General features: G+C 34.8%; 1 long non-coding RNA gene across 1 annotated transcript in view; it reads left to right on the forward strand.

The window, feature by feature from the left end:
- Positions 1-1,082: 1,082 nt before the first annotated feature.
- The window catches only part of LOC139519728 (uncharacterized), a 41,058-nt gene continuing 28,737 nt past the window's right edge, over positions 1,083-13,403 (forward strand). The window contains exon 1 of the long non-coding RNA XR_011663660.1: positions 1,083-1,208. This is a non-coding gene — a long non-coding RNA (uncharacterized lncRNA). The remainder of the gene's footprint in view (positions 1,209-13,403) is intronic.

Here is a 13,403-nt window from a genome sequence, read left to right on the forward strand (position 1 = left end):
AAAGACCAGAAGTGTTCCGACTAACATCCGGTGTTCCGAAAGACTACATCACTCGTCCAATATATACTGCGTAAACCCTCAGGGGTTTACGCAATTATAGTTTTCAAGCCGGATGGAGTCAGTCAGTCACTTCTAAAAAAGAGGGTGTTCTAACTTGTAGTTTTTCTTTAGAAACGGAACTTCTAATTGACTGGCATCGATAATAATTATACAGACGCAATCTCACCATACGTGACTCAAACAAATTAACTAGCCTACATTTCACAAATTAAAAAAAATAGAAATTCATGTAAAGAATGAAGAATATACGTGAACAAATTAAGAAATTGTGTTGAGGCGTCCGTCCGGCTATGCTGGATGTTAATGTAAGCAGTCAAGCTCAGCTATTTGTAGCATTTCACTCTTTCATGGTGCCATTGTATTTCGGAAGGCAACATGTTTTTAAAATTTCAACGACTTTTATTTAAAACGGCCCTATTACATAAAAAAAATACTGAAGATTGAAGAAGTTCTTACTGAAGTCAATCATATAAAAAAAATCGGTCTTTACGAGCTCTTAATTTTTGTTAGATTAAAACTCCAACTAGTGTTAGTCCCGTTAATAAACTTAAAATATTAGGTCCAATCCATCATTCCCGTTACGATACTAGATCCAAAATACACCGAACCAATAAAATCGATAACCTATCTACAGTATTCATTCTTAATTCAAATAATGCGTGAAATATTTAGCACTGGACGTTATGTCTCCTGTGTGTGTGTCTTAAGTGAAGCTCGAAACCTAAAATTTATTAAAAAAAAGCTCTGATAACCAGAGAAGAAGAGAATGAGGAGCTTTTAAAATACCAGACTGACTTGAACAAAGGAAGCCAATTCTGCCCAAAGCCCGCCGTGCAAAAAAAAATCACTTCTGAAGAACAACGTCTCTATGGACGTTTAATATAAAGAAAATAGTAAATTGGTCATATATGTAATTCATGTTTTTCTATGATTTACACGTATTTTTCATATGTTATATTATTATTCATCATCATATCACACTGATGCTAGATGCATGACTAATTCAAAATCAAGCACACCTTTTTACCTGCATGCTTTCTAGTTACCGCCAAAAAATCCCTGCTTACCTGTAATATATTTTCATACCTGTATATTTGTATTCAGTCGTTGGATGTGTTGCGCCATATTATATATATATTTATAGAAAGGTAAGTTAGTAAATCGATAGTTTATTATAGTGTCATAATCTAATATACATCATCATATACAATATAAAAATAGAACCATATTAGATACGGAGGTCTTTAGGACAGATGAGACATTTTCATCCTTTTGAAAAAAAAATATATGTAGGACTCTAAAGTGCGAAAGTACTCTAAAGTGCGATGGCTTCGCTTAGTAAGATGGTCTACGGCTACGCTAAAGTGCGATGGTGTCGGGACACTAAAGTCATTGGATGATCCAGGAGGGGGTCAAGAGGTTGGAACCCCCTTTTTTGGACGATCAATGCATTTGAATGGGGACATGTGATTGGAACACCCCTCCCCCTTTATCATGTGTTAGGATTCCTCTTTTTAAAATGGCTTGATCCGCCCTGGAAGTGCGATGGTTGTTTGCTTTTTAAGTCCGATCATCGGATATGACACGCTAACTTCCGATGGCGAAACGCGGATGTGGTTCAGACAATGGTTTTCTTTTATTGCTAAGTTCCTATTACATTTTTGTTTGTTTCATTTATATATCAAGTCGTAGTCTTTCTCTTTTGAATTGTTTTACACTTGTCATTATATAACCCTATATGCTGCATGAACGGTGACATCCCATTAGTCTGACAACCATTATTCCGACATGCAGCCAATTACTCCGACAGCCCACTTTTCCAACAGCCCATTACTCCGACAGCCCACTATTCCGACAGACCATTACTCCGACAGCCATCTATTCCGACAGTCCATTACTCCGACAGCCCAATATTCCGACAGTCCATTACTCCGACAGCCCACTATTCCGACAGTCCATTACTCCGAAAGCCCACTATTCCGACAGTCCATTACTCCGAAAGCCCACTATTCCGAATTGGAAAGTAACACTAGCTGGTAAAATGGCTTTATAAAACATATCTAATTGACAGTCAACATTTTTTAAAAATAAACTATACACTCTATTTGTTCCCTGGTCTCTTAAATATTTTTTTGTTAAAACTACCCAATTGTAGCAAAAAATACAACAAGATACTTGTTATCTCTGACAATTTCTATTTCTCTATTACAAAATTATTATTTTTCTGAAAGTCTACCTCGAGAAAATATAAGAATTTCCATCCGTTTTTTCAATACAAGTGTGGACACAGATCAGTGTGGATAGTATGTTTGGATGTTTGACAGTGTTTAATGACAAAAGGAGTTCTGTTTTCCCCATAAGGTTAAATATAAAACTGTATTGCTTGACAGCTAACCTGAGCTAAACATTAACCATTAACAGTATTGTTTATTCAATATTTAGTTTCTTTTCAAGAGTGTCATTGAGGAGAAATTATTTACTGCATTTATTAGATTAATATAATCCCAAAGGGCGACTAGGGAAACGAAATTTGGTCACTTGGTCTTCTCCCGACCGGCAGTAAAACGCTTGCCGAAGTGGGGCGTCCGTTTGGCTGTCTGGGATGTATCAAGTTCGCAGTCACGTCCGGTCAGATTTGGGACGTTAAATCCGATGCCTCGTGTTAAGAGAGTGTCACGCTCTTTGCACGTTAAAAACCCTTGCAAAATCTCTTTGAGAGGTCCGTAGGCGGCCTGTTGCAAGGCAAAGTTTCTGTTCTATCCTATATACCCTCTTTTTCCAGTGGAAGTCCAGATTTCCCCGACCATAATCCCGAATGGCCTCTATTATGACAAGACATATATACCTATTGTATCTATTGTTAATTTGTTCTCGTCCTGAACATGCATGAACTATTTTCCACTGGACATTAAGTAACTATTAATCAATCAATCAATTGATTATAATAGATTATGTACCACATCTTTGATTTTGAATAGCATGGAGAGGAAAACACAAGTAGATATAGGAAGATGTGGTAAGAGTGCCAATGAGACAACTCTCCATCCAAGTCACAATTTATAAAAGTTAACAATTAAAGGTCAAGGTACGACCTTCAACAAGGAGCCTAGGCTCACTCCGAACAGCAAACTATAAAGGGCCCCAAAAATTACTAGTGTAAAACCATTCAAACTGGAAAACCAACGGTCTAATCAATATAAAAAAGTTCATTTCTGCATGATTTTTGTTTTTTTCAATACAATTGTGGACACAGATCAATGTGGTAAGTATGTTTGACCGTGTTTTCTGACCAAAGGAATTTTGTTCTTGCCCAAAGGGTTCTATATTAAACTGTGTTTCTTAACAGCTAACCTAAGACAAACATTAACCATAAGCAGTATTGTTTATTCAATATTTAGTTTATTTCAAGATTGTCATAGAGGAGACATAATTGCATTTATTTGATTATGATAAATTATGTTCCACATCTTTGATTTTGAATAGCATGCGGAGGAAAACATAAGGTTCATTTCCAGTGGCGGATCCAGAACTTTTCCTAAAGGGGGGGGGGGGAGCTGACTTACCTAAAGGGAGGGCCCGTTCCCTTACCTAAAGGGGGGGGGGGGGGCGCTCCAGTCATGCTTCTATGATTCCCTATATAATCAACTAAATTTTTCCCACGAAAGGCCCCCCCCCTGGATCCGCCTATGATTTCTGCATGATTTTTGTTTTTTAATACAAGTGTGGACACAGATCAGTGTGGATAGTATGTTTTGATGTTCGTCAGTGTAATCCGACAAAAGGAGTTCTGTTTTCCCATAGGGTTCTTTATTTAACTGTATTGCTTGACAGCTAACCTGAGCCAAACATTTACTATAAGCAGTATTGTTTATTCAATATTTAGTTTATTTTGAAGACTGTTATGGAGGAGACATTAATTGCATTTATTTGATTATGATAACCCCCTAGGGTGACTGGGGAAACAAAATATGGTCACTTGGTCTCTCCCGACAACCATTAAAACGTTTGCCGAAGTTGGGCGTCCGTTTGGCTGTGTGGGATGTATCAAGTTCGCAGTCACCACCGGTCATAATGGGGACGTTAAATCCAATGCCTCGTGTTAAAAGAGTGCCAAGCTCTTTGTACGTTAAGAACCCTTGCAAAAACTAACTCTTTGAGGGGTCCATAGTCGGCCTGTTGCAAGGCAAAATTTCTGTCCCTATCCAGTATACCCTCATTTCCAGTGGCAGTCCAAATTTCCCCGACCATAATCCCTAATGGCCTCTTTTATGACAAGACCTACCTATGAAATATTTGCCACTGGACGATAAGCAACAATCAATCAATCAATTGATTATGATAAATTATGTACCTCATCTTTGATTTTGAATAGCATGGAGAGGAAGACACAAGTAGATATAGGAAAATGTGGTAAGATTGCCAATGAGACAACTCTCCATCCAAGTCTCAATTTATAAAAGTAAACAATTAAAGGTTTAGGTACGACCTTCAACAAGGAGCCTAGGCTCACACCGAACAGCAAACTATAAAGGGACCCAAAAATTACTAGTGTAAATCCATTCAAACTGGAAAACCAACGGTCTAATCAATATAAAAAAGTTCATTTCTGCATGATTTTTGTTTTTTTCAATACAAGTGTGGACACAGATCAATGTGGGAAGTATGTTTGACCGTGTTTTTTGCCCAAAGGAATTTTGTTTTTGCTCAAAGGGTTCTATATTAAACGGTGTTTCTTAACAGCTAACCTAAGCCAAACATTAACCATAAGCAGTATTGTTTATTCAATATTTAGTTTATTTCAAGATTGTCATAGAGGAGACATAATTGCATTTATTTGATTATGATAAATTATGTTCCACATCTTTGATTTTGAATAGCATGCGGAGGAAAACATAAGGTTCATTTCCAGTGGCGGATCCAGAACTTTTCCTAAGGGGGGCCTGCTGACTTACCTAAGGGGTAGCCCGCTCCAGTCATGCTTCAATGATTCCCTATATAATCAACCAAATTTTCCCCATGAAAGCCCCCCCCCCCCCCCCCTGGATCCGCCTATGATTTCTGCATGATATTTGTTTTTTAATACAAGTGTGGACACAGATCAATGTGGATAGTATGTTTTGATGTTCGTCAGTGTAATCCGACAAAAGGGGTTCTGTTTTCCCATAGGGTTCTTTATTTAACTGTATTGCTTGACAGCTAACCTGAGCCAAACATTTACTATAAGCAGTATTGTTTATTCAATATTTAGTTTATTTTGAAGACTGTTATGGAGGAGACATTAATTGCATTTATTTGATTATGATAACCCCCTAGGGTGACTGGGGAAACAAAATATGGTCACTTGGTCTCTCCCGACAACCATTAAAACGTTTGCCGAAGTTGGGCGTCCGTTTGGCTGTGTGGGATGTATCAAGTTCGCAGTCACCACCGGTCATAATGGGGACGTTAAATCCAATGCCTCGTGTTAAAAGAGTGCCAAGCTCTTTGTACGTTAAGAACCCTTGCAAAAACTAACTCTTTGAGGGGTCCATAGTCGGCCTGTTGCAAGGCAAAATTTCTGTCCCTATCCAGTATACCCTCATTTCCAGTGGCAGTCCAAATTTCCCCGACCATAATCCCTAATGGCCTCTTTTATGACAAGACCTACCTATGAAATATTTGCCACTGGACGATAAGCAACAATCAATCAATCAATTGATTATGATAAATTATGTACCTCATCTTTGATTTTGAATAGCATGGAGAGGAAGACACAAGTAGATATAGGAAAATGTGGTAAGATTGCCAATGAGACAACTCTCCATCCAAGTCTCAATTTATAAAAGTAAACAATTAAAGGTTTAGGTACGACCTTCAACAAGGAGCCTAGGCTCACACCGAACAGCAAACTATAAAGGGACCCAAAAATTACTAGTGTAAATCCATTCAAACTGGAAAACCAACGGTCTAATCAATATAAAAAAGTTCATTTCTGCATGATTTTTGTTTTTTTCAATACAAGTGTGGACACAGATCAATGTGGGAAGTATGTTTGACCGTGTTTTTTGCCCAAAGGAATTTTGTTTTTGCTCAAAGGGTTCTATATTAAACGGTTTTTCTTAACAGCTAACCTAAGCCAAACATTAACCATAAGCAGTATTGTTTATTCAATATTTAGTTTATTTCAAGATTGTCATAGAGGAGACATAATTGCATTTATTTGATTATGATAAATTATGTTCCACATCTTTGATTTTGAATAGCATGCGGAGGAAAACATAAGGTTCATTTCCAGTGGCGGATCCAGAACTTTTCCTAAGGGGGGCCTGCTGACTTACCTAAGGGGTAGCCCGCTCCAGTCATGCTTCAATGATTCCCTATATAATCAACCAAATTTTCCCCATGAAAGCCCCCCCCCCCCCCCCCCCCCGGATCCGCCTATGATTTCTGCATGATATTTGTTTTTTAATACAAGTGTGGACACAGATCAATGTGGATAGTATGTTTTGATGTTCGTCAGTGTAATCCGACAAAAGGAGTTCTGTTTTCCCATAGGGTTCTTTATTTAACTGTATTGCTTGACAGCTAACCTGAGCCAAACATTTACTATAAGCAGTATTGTTTATTCAATATTTAGTTTATTTTGAAGACTGTTATGGAGGAGACATTAATTGCATTTATTTGATTATGATAACCCCCTAGGGTGACTGGGGAAACGAAATATGGTCACTTGGTCTCTCCCGACAACCATTAAAACGTTTGCCGAAGTTGGGCGTCCGTTTGGCTGTGTGGGATGTATCAAGTTCGCAGTCACGTCCGGTCATAATGGGGACGTTAAATCCAATGCCTCGTGTTAAAAGAGTGCCAAGCTCTTTGTACGTTAAGAACCCTTGCAAAAACTAACTCTTTGAGGTGTCCGTAGTCGGCCTGTTGCAAGGCAAAATTTCTGTCCCTATCCAGTATACCCTCACTTTCCAGTGGCAGTCCAAGTTTCCCCAACCATAATCCCTAATGGCCTCTATTATGACAAGACCTACCTATGAAATATTTGCCACTGGACGTTAAACAACAATCAATCAATCAATCGATTATGATAAATTATGTACCTCATCTTTGATTTTGAATAGCATGGAGAGGAAGACACAAGAAGAAATAGGAAAATGTGGTAAGATTGCCAATGAGACAACTCTCCATCCAAGTCTCAATTTATAAAAGTAAACAATTAAAGGTCAAGGTACGACCTTCAACAAGGAGCCTAGGCTCACACCGAACAGCAAACTATAAAGGGCCCCAAAAATTACTAGTGTAAAACCATTCAAACTAGAAAACCAACTGTCTGATTTATATAAAAAAAAAATCATTTCTGCATGATTTTTGTTTTTTTCAATACAAGTGTGGACACAGATCAATGTGGGAAGTATGTTTGACCGTGTTTTCTGACCAAAGGAGTTCTGTTTTTGCCCAAAGGGTTCTATATTAAACCGTGTTTCTTAACAGCTAACCTAAGCCAAACATTAACCATAAGCAGTATTGTTTATTCAATATTTAGTTTATTTCAAGATTGTCATAGAGGAGACATAATTGCATTTATTTGATTATGATAAATTATGTTCCACATCTTTGATTTTGAATAGCATGCGGAGGAAAACGTTCATTTTTGCATGATTTTTGTTTTTTCAATACAAGTGTGGACACATATCAGTGTGGATAGTATGTTTTGATGTTCGTCAGTGTAATCTGACAAAAGGAGTTCTGTTTTTCCCATAGGGTTCTTTATTTAACTGTGTTGCTTGACAGCTAACCTGAGCCAAACATTTACTATAAGCAGTATTGTTTATTCAATATTTAGTTATTTTTCAAGATTATCATGGAGACATTAATTGCATTTATTTGATTACCAAATGATTATGATAAATCCATTTCCAGCAAAATATACACCAAGATACTAGTTGTCTTTGACAATTTCTATTTCTTTATTACAAAAATAACATTTGGTCTTTTTCTGAAATTCTTCCTCGAGAAAATATAAGAGTTTAAATCTGTGTCCACACTTGTGTTGAAAAAACTTTTTTTTTTCAATACAAGTGTGGACACAGATCAGTGTGGATAGTATGTTTTGATGTTCGTCAGTGTAATCTGATAAAAAGAGTTCTGTTTTTCCCATAAGATTCTATATTGAACTTTGTTGCTTGACAGCCAACCCGAGCCAAACATTAACTATAAGCAGTATTGTTTATTCAATATTTAGTTTATTTTCAAGACTGTTATGGAGGAGACATTAATTGCATTTTTTGGATTATGATAACCCCCAAGGGTGACTAAGGATACGAAATATGGTCACTTGGCCTCTCCCGACAAGCAGTAAAACGCTTGCGGAAGTGGGGTGTCCGTCTGGCTGTGTGGGATGTATCAAGTTCGCAGTCACGTCCGGTTATAATGGGGACGTTAAATCCGATGCCCCGTGTTAAGAGAGTGCCACACTCTTTGCACGTTAAGAACCCTTGTAAAAACTCTTTGAGGGGTCCGTAGTCGGCCTTTTGCAAGGCAAAATTTCTGTCCCTATCCAGTATACCCTCATTTTCCAGTGGTAGTCCAAATTTCCCAGACCATAATCCTGAATGGCCTCTGTTATGACAAGATCTACCTATTGTATGTATTGTTAATTTGTTCTCGTCCAGAACATGCATGAAATATTTGCCACTGGACATATAGCAAATATCAACCAATCAATCAATTCATTATGATAAATTATGTACCACATCTTTGATTTTGAATAGCATGAAAAACATAAGAAGATATAGGAAGATGTGGTAAGAGTGCCAATGACACAACTCTCCGTCCAAGTCACAATTTATAAAAGTTAACCATTTAAGGTCAATATACAGCCTTCAACAAGGAGCCTAGGCTCACACCGAGAAGCAAACTATAAAGGGACCCAAAAATTAATAATGTAAAACCATTCCAACTGGAAAACCAACGGTCTAATCTATATAAAATAGTTCATTTCTGCATGATTTTTGTTTTTTTCAATACAAGTGTGGACACAGATCCATGTGGATAGTATGTTTGACCGTGTTTTCTGACAAAAAAAGTTCTGTTTTCACGAAAAGAGTTCTATATTAAACTGTTTCTTAACAGCTAAGCCAAACATTAACCATAAGCAGTTTTGTATATTCAATATTTAGTTTATTTAAAGACTGTCACGGAGGAGACATTAATTTGATAATGATAAATTATGTTCCAAATCTTTGATTTTGAATAGCATGCAGAGGAAAAAATAAGGTTCATTTCTGCATGATTTTTGTTTTTTTTCAATGCCTGTGTGGACACAGATTAGTGTGGAAAGTAGGTTTGGATGTCAGTGTTTTCTGACAAAGGGAGTTCTGTTTTTCTCCATAGGGTTCTATAGTAAACTATGTTGTTTGACAGCTAACCTGAGCCAAACAATAAGCAATGGCAGTATTGTTTATTCAATATTTAGTTTATTTCAAGACTGTCATGGAGGAGACATTAATTGCATTTATTTGATTATGATAAATTATGTTCCACATATTTGATTCTTAATAGCATGGGGAGGAAAACATAAGGTGCATTTCTGTATGATTTTTGTTTTTTTCAATACAAGTGTGGACGACAGTGTTTTCTGACAAAAGGAGTTCTGTTTTTCTCCATAGGGTTCTATAGTAAATTGTGTTTTTTAACAGCTAACCTGAGCCAAACATTAAGCAATAGCAGTATTGTTTATTCAATGTTGTACATGTAAAATTGACATGGGATTTATTTATATAAATAATAAATATTCAACAAATATCAAATTAAGTACATGGATGTAAGCAATTTTAGGAAACCATACAGCCTTCAAAAATGAGGAAAAGCCTTCATGTCTGTAAACAGCCCCTTGACATGAAAAGTATGTAATAATTCAATCGAGAAAGGTAATGGCTTGATTTACAACTAAATAACAGCTTGGGACTCCCCCCCCCCCCCCTAAATGAGGGATATCCCTTAATTTGTTGTTGTAAAAATGGAGAAAAGAAAATGTCGCCTTTATAGCTTATAAAGGGGGGGGGGAATTTTCAATAGATAACTTGCACTATAATTTTCTTTGTTCAGTGGACCGTAAAATTGGGGTCAAAACGCTTATTTGATATCAAAATAAGAACGATTGGACTTCAACGTCATCAAAAACTACTGTCCAAAAATTTTAACCAAAAACCTTAACCTGGAAGGGGACAGCAGATGGACATACGAATGAACGAATGGACAAATGAACAAACAGACAGAAAAACATAATGCCCCTAGTTATTATTTTTTTGTTAATATACAGTAAATTTAAAAAAAAAATAACAGCATTAAAAACAATTGTGAAATTACGACAATTGGAAAAAAATAGCAGGATTTAAAATATGATTATTATTTTGTCTTTCAGAATTATCTTCGAATGTTTTTATTGAACAAAGAAGCAATATATATGGGGTTTGCATGTAACAGAAATAAAATAATATATTGAATAATATACCTTATTTGTTAACTATTGAGTATTCATAGTAATTAAGAAATGTTAAAAAATATATAAATAAGATTATATTAAATATTTGAGCTCCACTTTTTCTTTTAAATTAGACAGATATTGGTGTATGCAGAAATTTTTTTGAATGAAATAGAAAGCCATCTTGATATATTCTAATTTTGATTTTCAAGGTGTGAACGACATCACATTTATCATTTATTGAGTGTCAGACAAGGGTAGAAGCTATAAAGCTAAAAAATTTGAAATTTTACATACATGATAAAATTGCCATTCCAAATGAATGTGAGGTTATCTCCCTTTTCCAAGTAAACATCACTCTTATCATTATAAAAAGAATACTTCACTTGATGATTCAGTACATGGTCATTAGGAAAAAATTGAAAGATTGAATTCAAAGAAAGGAGTGGAAAAGGACTAAAAATATTCTAAACAGTCTATATAAACATCTGATTTACTTTTAAAGTCACAGAAGAAAATATAAAGATGAACTTTAGGCCCACCAATTTAATTCCTTGTTCGACAGACCCGCCCGCACCTTTTTTTTTCAAAACAGAATTTTTTTATTTTTATCATATTCCCGCGTCCCGCATCCGCAAATGTAATCATGTCCATTTCCCGCACCGTTTATTTTGTAAATATTATAAAAAGATCTCAACATTTGTTTTTAAAATCATAGTATATAACCTTTATATAACGATTTAAAACCTATAAGCACCCCACATCACTGTAAATATCTGTGCTACTATACAAAACCCTTGAAAACTTCCGAATTTTTTACTCAAAAAGAGGAGAAATACATTATATTTTAAACAACTTTTCTAGAGAGGGGTCCACTTATTTTGAATAATATTAAACTGTTAAAGTAAATGGTTAAAGTCCAGGAATATTACAAAATTCTTGGACAAGTTTTGACCATTTAATACCATATAGATATAATAGTTCTTTGGGAAAATATTAGCCCTTTTGTGCTAAAAGTGTTTTTACAAAAAAAATATATTATAACTTATATTGACCCCTCATAAAAGGGATATTAATAACATTAAGGGGTTGTTCTGAACCTGATTATGACTTGGATGGAGAATTGTCTCATTGTCAATCACACATACATAGACCAGATTTAATTATTCAATTATCTCTTGTTGAACAGGGAAAAAATACTTCTTAAATTAAAGAAATGTCAAGGTACAAGTGATAAATCAAGTTTTAATATAGTCAAAATCTACTATTTTATGTTTACAAAAAAAATTTATAATCGCTTGCCTTTACTTTTTAAGCTTCGCCTAAAAAATTTGCAAATTAAATATTTTTTTATTAAAATTTTTAAATCGCTCAAATTAAATTGGTGGGGCCTTAGTAGCAAACATGAAACCTTTAAATTTCAGGTGGTACCTTGACTAAAACTAATTTGGCTTGTTAAAATTTCATACAATTTTGACAAAATATTTACTTTGACCATTCGACAAAAATATAAATATTTCAAAAAACTTGGAAAACACCAATTTTGATCATTGAGAAGCTTAATATTAACTTAATAATAGATTGTGTTTTAAACACAGGCACTTGTCTCAGAATTTTTTTTTCCTATATACGTTATATTACTTACTATCCAAAATTTTTTGGTCTTAAAATAAAGAAGGCAAGAAAATCCATCACAGGTTATGAATAATATCCAGGGCACCTCAGTTCACTCCTAGAACTTTTTGGATTGAGTTCAAGTCTCAATCCTTTTTTGTAAATGATATATGGACTGACTATAGAAGATGTTTGCAATGATGTATATTTCATCTGAATTGATTTTTATTATGTATGTACAAGTTATATTGTGTGGTCATCAATTTAAACACAAACCAATCACATTATGAAAAATACCTACTTGCAAAAGATGCTAATTCTTAATTTTTAAAGATGATTTTGGAGAAAAGAACTACAGTAGTTTACTTCGCCACATATTCATGTCCCGTTTAAAGTCAGAAACTTTTTCATTGATTGTCCAAAATTTCATCTTAATTAAAAAAAATATTCAAAGAATTCAGTGTTCAGTTGATGGCTATTCTTGATTCATATTGTAATTGTTTATAGCCTCTGATCAATTAAATAGATCATGGCATATCTTTTATACACCTGTCTTTTGTTGAGGACTGCATGTTAGCGCCTAAATGCCTTTCATGTGTTTTTGTTGTTTTATTGTTGTCTGATTGGAGTATACCTCATATCTCATTGTACTAATACACTAAAATAGAAAGTTCTGTGAAATAAAGATGATATACAAATGTACCAGATTGAAAGTCTCTCTGTAATTTACAACCATTTACTTATTCTTTCATATATGCAAAAATAGTTTTTCTCATTTTAACACTGATCTTAAGATTTAGGGAAAATGTTGACAAAACAACAAGCATAATACCATTATAAAGGATTTCAAATTTTGGCTGCACAATATGCAATAAGCTACAAAATTTTGTTATTTCGTTTTTTTATACATGTATATACAAATTTCATTTTAAAACAACATGCTTTTTCATTTTTTTAACATAACTTGTCTCAGTTGACACAATAATTTGAATTTGAATTGTACATAATATTCTGAAAGTACTTGTGGTTGAATAAATATACACAATAGTCTATTCCAGGTGGTTTATACACTTCTTGAATACACCACTACTATTACTTCATGTCTGTTTATAATGTTTAAGAGTCCTCTTCTGCATATAAATGCTATTTGTATATTTCAAGGATTCCTTCATACAGTTACTGCTTGCACAAGTTTATCCTCCTAAGATGTTGCTCCAATGATAAAATCCTGTAATGCATACTTAGCAATCAGACTCTTGGA

This window comes from Mytilus edulis, chromosome 4 (assembly GCF_963676685.1).
Source record: "Mytilus edulis chromosome 4, xbMytEdul2.2, whole genome shotgun sequence".
Lineage (NCBI taxonomy): Eukaryota > Metazoa > Mollusca > Bivalvia > Mytilida > Mytilidae > Mytilus > Mytilus edulis.